The sequence below is a fragment of the Coenobita brevimanus genome, chromosome 4 (assembly GCF_032717465.1).
Source record: "Coenobita brevimanus isolate Jiangsu-jjx chromosome 4, ASM3271746v2, whole genome shotgun sequence".
Classification (NCBI taxonomy): Eukaryota; Metazoa; Arthropoda; class Malacostraca; order Decapoda; family Coenobitidae; genus Coenobita; species Coenobita brevimanus.
Genome location: NC_136957.1, coordinates 7,053,464 through 7,063,315, shown reverse-complemented (window position 1 = coordinate 7,063,315; position 9,852 = coordinate 7,053,464). Strand labels below are relative to the sequence as shown.

Sequence of the window (9,852 nt, the reverse complement as noted above, 5' to 3'; positions counted from 1 at the left end):
TGGACCACGCTTTGTCAATGACTGGATGTGAGTTTCAGCACTAAAAGTCATTTCTATATAGAGGTATTCCAGTGCAAAATTCCACCCAAGAGACATAGCCCTGGCTTAATAATAATCAGAGCCATAGCATTTCACGAGAGCAAGGCCAAAATTTTTGTGCTTTTCATAATTTCTGCATTTAATGATTTTTTACCCCTGACCTGGTGGATATACGTCATGGATGTACGAAACACACGTGTAGTATTCATTAAAGTCTATAAGCATGAAAAGTTTCACCCGATTCCATCAACCCACTGTGGAGCTAGGGAACTTGAAATTTGTGAAATAGCCCACCCAAGCCACAACTTCTATGTGGCGCTGCCAGTGACAGGAAGCAAGTTTTGACACTGAATGTAATTTTTTTTATGAAGGTACGCCAGTGCAACATTCCACCCAAGAAGCATTGCCCTGGTTCAATAATCTTCAGAGTCTTAGCATTTTGAGTGAACATTTTCACATTTCGTGACCTTTGACCCCTGACCTGGCCAGTGTATCACATAAGTGTACTGTACAGTAGAAAACTCTTCAGTGTCTGTATTCATACAAACTTTCATTCACTTCCATCGAGCTGCTAGGGAACTAGGGGGGCATTTTTGAAAACTGGTACTGGTTGCTGGGACGCTGAGGCCAGTCTTCACAGGGTTGCCGCTAGAAAACTAGAGGAGAGAAGGGAAAAATGGGTGACACACATTCGATAAAGAATGACCCCAAGATTACGCCTAAAGAAGTCAGAGCTTTCTGTGCCCATGAGCAATGCTTCCACAGCTCAAAAAGTGAAAAGTATGAAAAAGCGATTTTTCGGCCGTAGCTAGTCAACGAGTAGTTACCTAGCAACCAAAACATTGCAGACAAGACTGGGTCATAGGTTGGTCATTGTGTCTAAGTTTGGTTGGAATCGGATAATTCTGAATGGTAGAAGTGCCTGCCACAGTTAAACAAGAAAGATTATAAGGATAAGTGAAAGAAAGAAAATACTACTAACAATAAGTGTAGCATGGACCTGGCCAGTTAAGAAAGTCATGAGTCAGGAAGATACAATTTCACCAGAATTGTTTACAGCATGCCTTGAAACTATTTTCAGAAAGGAAGAATGAGAGAAAAAACGAGAAAACATAGAGAATACCTAAACTGTTTAACTCGAGGCGTCCTGATAATGTATGGATACGTTGCATCATTTTGTCACAGTGAATCCTGATAACATATCCATACATTTTACAATTGCAAGGTCTGTCATTTCCACAATTTTCAAATTTTGTGTGTGATTTTTTGTACATAGACATGGGACATCTTCCTCTACCTGCGGTCAGGCGGGGACAAGGTCTTAACCCGCGTGACCTCCCTCCCCCCCGGCACGCCATTGTTTTGGCAACTCACCTGTTAGCAGTGACCTGGCCAGTAAAGCCATGTCACGCCACAGTATGGAATTCAAGGCAAGAGTGATTCCCCTAATGATGGCGATGTGGAGGACAAATATTATGTGGTGCCAGAGGAAGAAATGAGCAGAAGTGATGATGAGGTAATGTCACCAACGAAGGTGCCGCATGTTGATGTATTCAGTGATTGAAACAACGCCTATATCGCCTAAATTACTTTGTGAAAACCAATATATTCTTGTACTACATATAAATTCATACCAAATGAACAAATATCTACCTATTCTAAGTGGTTACTGCTACGTAGAAAACACAACACTCTGTCACAGGGTTTTGAGAATATGCAATATTCATTCATTCATTGCCAGACGCCATGTATCCCAGACAGGGTGGCCAAGGGCTTAGAGTTAATTGTTTTACAGGGAGGGGCACCAATCCTCCACCAACCCCACTTGACGTAGGGATGCCAACAACATCTGGTGTTCCCAGGCGGTTACCCATCCAAGTACTAACCAGACCCAAGGTTGCTTAACTTCGCTGATCGAACGGGAAGCGGTGTACTCAACGTGGTATGGCCAAAGAATTTACTTGTGAAAATCAAGCAATGATTACTTTATGCCGGCTTACTTCGCCGATTCTCTAAGGACGAGAATTTATAAATCTTCTCAACAGTACACAGCAGAGACTAATTACTCACACATGCTGTTTATTGGTACTGTTAGCCTCTGGAGAAAGTGACTCCACCCCTGACAATCAATATCTAATGCTATTAATGATAAACAGGTTCTTGCTGGTGCATTGACTCCTGGTTGCACAATGGATTTTAAGCTTAATACAAAAGGACTGGCCTAAGTTCCAGTTATGAATAATGCAAAGGGTTTAGGCAAACTAGGGGTTGCAACTAGAATAAGCTTAATATGGAGAAACAAAACACGAGTTTTCATTACATTAGGCTCAAGAAAAAGAACTGTTAATTTATTGATTACAATGAGATAAATTTACGTTACATGTTTCAAAATGAATTCAAAATAAGAAGACCCCACTCACTCGCTCACTCAAAAGCTAAACTCTTAAACCCAGGAAAAACGAAAAGAAAATACTGGTCAGAAAAGTGGCTAGGCGGGATGAACTGGGCGTCGTTGCTGAGAAAGGACGCTGCCACACACGCTAGGCCTCTCGCCGACTCACACTAGTGGGAATTCAGGAACTTGCTGGACAATGGTGGCACTGCTCCATGCTGGCCCCATCAATCCTGCTTCCAGGATGTTCAAATCCTGACTGAATTCAAATTGTGCGAGAGAGGCGAGTGTCGAGCCGCACTTGGTAACGGCTAGAAGTGAGCAAAACACGCCCATAACAAATCACTCAGCGGAAGTGCTAATGTCGCACACAAGGACGATCACTTATGAAACAGTGAAAAATTTTATGAAAACCGTCCCAATCGAATGAATGCGTGGGCGATTGACTGAGTGATACATACTGGGATTCCACTAGAATTCGCGGTTTCCAACCAAAGTTCAATGTCACAAGTTTATTTAACCCCTAAAGCGCGGCCATCGACAGCCGATCCCCCCCCTGTGGCAGGGTTGTATCGCGATCTGAGTACCTGTAGGAAAATATTTTGCCAAAAATCAGAGATTAACCCTAGAACATTATAATTTTTATGGCCGATAGTACTTACATTCAGCTTTCTCCAGAGACAGGTGTTGAGTCTTTGTGGACTACCCAAGGACTTGTGGAGACCTGCAAAGTTGGGTAACAAAATCTTCACTTTCACACCTCCAGCAACCCGGTTTCCCCTCTACCACAGCCTCAGTCTGTCACAGTACACTTTATACTACAACTACAGGTAGTTTGGAATCCGTATTTGTACAATAAGCACTGAAAATAAGGCTAAAATCAATGAAGCATACGGCCGACATGCAGCGCGTCGGCGGTCTTCCCATCACTGAACAAACATTTCCCTTTTCACAGCTAAAAACACGTATACTTCATTATTTTCCATCATAGTACTTCCCAAAGGCTCGCATGTCACTATTACGGCCATAAAAATCACTGTCACCACCAGTATTGTGAGGCGGGAATGAGAAAGACCACTGCGGCGCAATTTTATTCCGCCTTACGCCAGTCACTTTATTCTCGTTCCTGTCGGCCGCTCGCACTTCAGTTCTATCGCTCACTTTCACTCTCACTGTCAGTTTAGTGCCTAATTCATCACTGTCACTGTCATTACTTATAAAAATAATATTTCCTACACACCAAACTGTCACTGTCATAACATAGAGTAGAAAAATATGCTGTCAACTTCTTACACTGGAGTGACTGTCACTCTCAATACTTATATTATTACTATGTACAATAATTTACACTGAAATCACTGTCACTGTCAGTGCTTTTACAACTACATACACTAATTTACACTCAACTGACTGTCACTGTCAGTACGTACAAGAAAACTAAACACTAGTATCACTGTCACTCTCAGTATTATTTACATATTTCCACCCTTATTTTCAATATCTAGTCAGGCTGTGGTAGTCAGAGAAACGTGGGTAAGCGCACAGGGGAATCTGACACTCTTTGCACTGCAAGGAGGTGCGTCTAAAAGTTCGTTCTTGCCGGTTTGTGTGGCTGCAAACATAGCACCTCCTCAGTGCTTTCCCCCTCTTGGCAGTGCTAGGCAGTGGCTCCAGGCGGTGTCACTGAAGGTAGTCCTGGCACTGTAGGCGGTCTGGAGGTGTCTGTGAGTGGCGCCTGGCGCCTGATGGCAGTACCTGCCCAAAACGCTGAAGCAGCTGGTAGACACAAGTCTTTGAAAACCGCCTGAGAGAGTAGTTAGTTGGCTTCCTGTTCTTGATCTTATACAGGATGAAGGCGTTCAGCATGCACATATCCAGCAAGTGCAAGAACACCTTCCTGTACCAGCGCCAGTTCCTCCTCAGGCAGTCAATCTCTCTGATCATCATATCGGACTTGTCCACCAGCCGCATATTGACGCTGTAGTCAATTACAGCATCAGGCTTCATCACAGGATCGCCAGTCCTTCTGTCGACCTTCCCTGTGGCTTGCATTTCTCCCTTGTGGACTGTGATGAGCATATTGACGATCCTCTTGTCGTGCCACCATATCGCCAGCATCTTCTCTGATTTCTTCAGGTGCACGTCTCCCCGCTTTGATCTTGCAGCCTCGGGGAAGGCAGGGTAGTGTGCCCTATTGCTCCTGACAGTGCCACAGGAGCCAACGCCGTGCTCTGAAAGCTGCTTGGCGAGTTTGGGTGCTGTATAATAATTGTCCATATACAGGACATGATTCCCACCGAAGTACTTTTCCAGAAGCACTTTCACCACAGAGCCAGAGAATCCAAGGGGGTCGGTCTTGTCCAAGTCCACATTGCTGGCGGTGTAGATAACGAAGTCTAGGATGAACCCCGTCTTGCAGTCGCACAGCATGAAAAACTTTATTCCAAAGCAGTGGTTTTTGCTAGGAATATACTGCATGAACCGAAGATGGCCCCTGAACAAAACCAAGGACTCGTCGATCACTACTTTCTTGAAGGGCCGAAGGAACGTCATAAACTTGTCCTTGATCATGTTCAGGATTTCCCTCACTTTCCATAGGGGGTCAGTCTGGGAAGGCTCATCGTTGTTTGCGAAGTGAAGGTACGTCATGAGTTGCCTGAAATGATCCCGAGTCATGTACTTGTTGAAGATGGGTGTGGGGCAAAGGTCGTCAGCACTCCAGTACTCCTCGAGCTTGTGCTTCCAGTTATGTGGCATCAGAAGCATCAAGCCGATGAATACAAATAGTTCCCGGATCGTCACAGGAACCCATGCTGCCATCCACGACGTGGATGGCATTGCACCTTCACCTTCACAAACTGCAGCACATTGTCCTTCATACCTGTTGGTCTCGGTACAGATCTGCTGCATTACTTCGTCACCCAGGAAGGGAAACAGGTAGTCCAAGCATTCACCACCCTCGGGGACAGGGAAGTCAGCCTGGATCCCACACCCAGTGGAATCAAAGGGCAGATCCTCTGGGACAAAATCAGAGCCCTCAGACCACACAAAGGCATCCAGAGTGCCCTGCCTAGGCTGGGAGTGGGTGGGTGTGTCAGATGGTGAGGCAGGCCGTGTGGCAGTGGGTGAGGCAGGCGGTGAGGCAGTGGGTGAGGCAAGCCGTGTGGCAGTGGCTGAGCTAGATCAGGCATGTGCGGTTGTGGTGGTGGTGGGGAGAGTGGGAGAAGGTTCAAGGTCACTCGCAGTAGGCTGGGTGGTGAGTTGCCTAGTGCGATAAACCTTACCACTAATTTTAGCACTAGGAGACACTTTCCTACTCACGCCAGCACGAACACGGGGCCTAAGGAAACCTCTACAAATACCAGACTGCCTACTTTCCTTCCAAGGTGGTGAAGGAGACTCCGAAGACTCTAGAGAAAGCACAGCAGACGATGATGATGAGAGAATGGGGCTGGGGGTGCGAGGCGGTATGGCGGCGGCGTGACCTGAGGTTGGGGACAATGGCCGGCCTGAGGAGAACAATGACTGGGAACCAGGGTCACCACTTCGCTTCCTCTTTGCCCCCTTGCCATACGCCACTCCCTTCTGCACTGGAGCCTTGCCTGACGAGGTGCTAGGCACAGCAATTGTCTCTTCCTGCACCTCAGACTCAGCACTCCATAAAGTGTCTGATTCAGCAAGGCTCGACAACACCGCAACGTCACTACCATGGTCCATAGAGGCTTTCAGTAATTCTAGGCCTATAGCAGACTCACTCAGGCCCTTTCCACTCCCTAGTAAGGGTTTCGAAGGGGTAGAGGTCACAAAGCCCTTTTTCGGAGGGCTTAAAGGCACTGACTCGGAAGAGCTAGAATTCGACATAATGTCACCTTGAAAGCCTGCGGTAAACTGACGCTAAACAGGGGCAAACCGCACAAAAAAAAGCTAGTGTGACAACTGGGGAAACAAGCGTTTCCAATTAGCATAAACTGCTTGCAAGAGGAAAGCGCAGATTGACATTTCTGAGCAGTCCGCGTGCTGCCATATATCACGGCGAGGGTGGCCAGGCCGTGGTGGGGGGGTGGGTAAAAAAAAGATACTTGGCAACAATGAAGGTCAGTGGTACAAAGGTCAAGTATGCTAATAGTAGCTAAAGGGTGGCGGTACTGATAGACAATACCAGCTTGAACCTGCTTGCCCGTGTTTATTCAAAATTAACTCAAATCGCAAATGCGACGATCCGCCGTTATGTCCTTTTTGGCGAGAGTCGCAAACACGATGCCCCACGTTTTAGGGATTATATACTGAATCGCACCAACTCGTGACATTACGCCCCATCAAAATAAAAAAGAAAAAAATTCCCTCAGGAAAAAAAAAAATTCAATATACATACATACTGTATAAATCCTAACTCAGTCACACAAGATTCACACTGTGGTGTGTGTGTGCTATCCTGCTACAGGAGAAAGTCACAGTCGCCAGTGAGTGAAAAAACCTCGTATTTACGTTAATAGAAGCAAGCTTGAGGGAAAAACTCCTTGACAACAGTGAAAAATCGTGTACTCAGGTCGAACTGAGCGAAAAGTTCGCTACATTTACATTAACAACAAATTGTTATGTAGCGTAATGTATGTAATACACGGTGTAGGTATGACAGTTGTGATGTAACTGTGCCTACGTGTAAAATAATGTAATACAAATTAATAGTAAATAATGACGACGAGGCAGAAGAGAAGAGGCGGCAGCATGTGACAGGGACAATCAGCTGATCTGAACGACAATGCTGCGCCTGTCAGCTGCACCTGCGAAAGGAATCAAGGTGGAGCATCAAAAGTGTCATTTCTCTCTCTCTGCCTAGCAATCAGTACTTATGTTATTATTAACCAGGAAATGTAGTCTTTGGATTTACAAATCTCTCAGAACCCTTGTAGTTTACTGGTTAACGCTTATTAACCAGGAAACGTGCCAGTTCTTGAATTTACATATCTCTGAGAACAGGCAGTTTATTAGTTAACCTAACATTATTAACCAGCAAACGTGCCAGTTCTTGAATTTACAAATTTCTTAGAACAAGCAATTTACTGGTTAACCTAACACTACACTTACAATTAAGGACAGGAAGCTGAGAATCCCTACGCAATCTCGGGCAGGTCAAGTTTTAACACCCACCGTAGGTATGAACACTCATATGGATAGTGTGCATTCTCCGAGAATCCTCTGAGAGGCCCACAGCTCGAGACGTTCCACAAGGTAATTCATACACAGCCTTGGACTGTCTCTGCGGGGTTCTCGAACTTCCCCCTTAACTTATGGTATACATGTATATACAGGTCCTGGACGTAATGTGTCCTGTGGGACCAACAGGCGAGATGTCAGGTCTGCACCCACATTACCACTGCCCTGTCTCTCAACTGACTCTGAGATTATGGGTGTGGATTCACACGGCGCAGGAAGGACATGTCCCTGATTAGTGATACGTGGACACACATTGCAGGAACGCACAAAACTATCTATTTCTCGTCCCATCCCTGGCCAGAAAAAGTCAGCTCGGATACGGCCCTGGGTTTTCCTTTTGCCCATGTGACCTCCTGAAGCTGAACAATGACCCCATCCTAACACTGCTAGGCGGTACTTGGTGGGAATGACGAACTGCAGTCGAACCTCACCCTCAGGTGTTCGTGACTCACAGTAGAGCCGTCCTTGTTTGCGAAGGAACTTGGCTTGACCTCCCCGTGAATACTTTATCACTCTACCCTTTTGTTTCTTTTGCACGGCAGCAAGTGTCGGGTCAGAATGTTGTTCTTGAACAACAACTTGGCTACACATCACATCCTGTGGCTATTCAATGGTCACTGGGGTGACAGTTTGGAGCCTCAGCCATGGCTCGTTACTGTAGCCGAAGTCTGAGTAGTGTCATCTTCAGTACAACTATCCTTGGCACCGGGAATATTGCCTATGATAAGGTCAAACAAAGGTTCTGGCATGACAACTGTGAGTGTTGTACCAGTGTAAAATGGAGATGCCACCTGGATACGTGCCTCAGGGAGCAATCTCACTGATCCATCAATAAGGTTAGCTTGGATCTGTCGACCTGTATACTCCTCAGGCCGAACTAGACTGCCTGACAGAGCAACCTGAGGACCCATTGTCTCTCAGGACCTTCACAGGAATGTCTCCCTCAAACCCTGGCTGAACAAGGAAGGCACTGTTACCTGTGGGAGGGCCTGTGGAGGAAGCAGCTAGCCACTGATTAGGTTGCTGAATAAATGATGCGGCAAACATGGTGCTCTGAGAATTAAATACTTGAGGGGTTGTACTCACTGTCTGGGGAGACGGAGCACTGACCACCTGTGGTGGAGGGTTCACTGTCACTGGGGGATTAGAGAACTGTGGGGAAGTACCCGTACTGCAAGGGACGACACCACCATGCTGCTGCTGAGGAATGAAGGCTGCATTCGCCTCCTGCCTCCGATACACCGGGGCTGGTGCTGAAAAGGCTAGTCCCGACGGTCAGTTGCGTGGGTGATACTGCTGCTGGTTAGGGTACTTGTTGTACCTCTTCCACTCAGGTTTCTGAGTGTTTTGCTCCTGGTCCTTCTTCTGCAGTTTTGGACCTTGGCCATTATTCTGAGAACGGCCTTGTTGCTGGGGTTCAGTCTGAGATGGTTTCTCAGATTTATCAGGTTTCCTGTTCCAGGTATGCTGCTTGTGGGTTTGATACCCGTAAGCAGTGAGAAATGCATCAGCCTTCTCAACCATTTGTCTGGCATTCCTTACCTGGCAGATCTTAAGCTGAGCCATAAGTTCAGTAGGCCATGACTTTTCTAGCTGAGTGTGCAGCATAAGGTCAATTATCCCCTCATGCATGGAAGGAGTTTCATCTTTCTCCATCCACTCATCTAAGTAAGCAGTAAGCTGGTAAAGAAACTGAACGGCAGTCTCTTTTTCCTGTAAACGTGCCCTCATGAACTGACTCTTGGCATCGTCAACTGTAAGACCGTATGCTTTGACGAGTGCGGCCTTCATCATCTCATATGTGAGATCGTCTCCACGAATTCTGTGGAGAATATCGAGGGCAGGGCCCTCACACAGGCAAGAAACTGAAGCCGCTTAGCTACATCAACCAGCTGGTACAGTTGAGCCATGTCTTCAAAACGAGCTATGTATGGCTCGATTCGCTTGCCTTCCTTGCATGGTGGAAGCTTGATGTGTGGGGTCGCCAGAACATGTGCAGGGAGAGTGCTCGTGGAGCTTGGGCCAGCTGCACCAGATGTGTCTGAAGCCAAGGAATCTCGCTTGAGCTTCAGCACTTCAAGTTCATGTTTTTCGCGTGCCTCTCGCTCGGCACATTAGTTTTCTCGTTCTCTGTCTCGTTGTTCACACTCGTATTCACGTTCTCTCTCGCATTCCTCGCACTGTTCTCGCTCTTGTACTAACTCGAG

General features: G+C 46.5%; 1 pseudogene; it reads right to left on the bottom strand.

The window, feature by feature from the left end:
* Positions 1–1,876: 1,876 nt before the first annotated feature.
* LOC145397019 (5S ribosomal RNA) lies at positions 1,877–1,995 on the bottom strand (annotated as a pseudogene).
* Positions 1,996–9,852: the final 7,857 nt, after the last annotated feature.